The sequence below is a fragment of the Cololabis saira genome, chromosome 18 (assembly GCF_033807715.1).
Source record: "Cololabis saira isolate AMF1-May2022 chromosome 18, fColSai1.1, whole genome shotgun sequence".
In the NCBI taxonomy this organism is placed as follows: Eukaryota; Metazoa; Chordata; class Actinopteri; order Beloniformes; family Belonidae; genus Cololabis; species Cololabis saira.
Window position 1 is genome coordinate 13,803,821 of NC_084604.1, and position 669 is coordinate 13,804,489.

The window sequence follows — 669 nt, forward strand, 5'->3', positions numbered from 1 at the left end:
GTGTTGCCGTGAGTTACAAAAGCCATGTGTAAAACAGACACAATGCAACACTAAACTGAATGCACAAAGAAGCATGTAGATATTTTTGTCTGCTAAAAGTCATATAAATACTCCCTTTGCAGTTATTTCACAAACTGCACCAGAATTGTATATAAATACAAAGGTATAAAAGTGTCTTTAACTCCTTTGAGGCCATGTTGGAATTAAATTCTTCTCTTAAAAGCCCAAGCTAAAGGCAACAACATGATCGTTTGCTTTAGTGTTTGTTTTCTTTAATCCATATTTGCACTTACCAGATTGTCCAGAACTCTAACATGCTTCAACCCCAAACAGCACTGCAGCTGTTTTAAGAAACCACTCTTTGAATGGAATTCTCCATCCTTGTCATCACAGCAGCTAATCTTCTTTCCAGATGTCTGTCAATGGCCAGTGAGCCCGGTCCAAGCTCCCCAAGCATCTGTAAAACTCAGCTCCTCTTTTTAGGTTTGTCCTCTCCTCCCCTACAGTCTCTCTCTGTCTCTCTCTCTCTCTCTCCTGATTGTTTCTATCTGACCTAAAACGCCTCCATTTCCAGTATGTTCTGGCTGCTTTGAGACTTAATAAGCCTCAGCAGATTGCAGCTGGTCAACACAGTGAGGCCAACACAAAGATATTCCACGTACTCTCTGT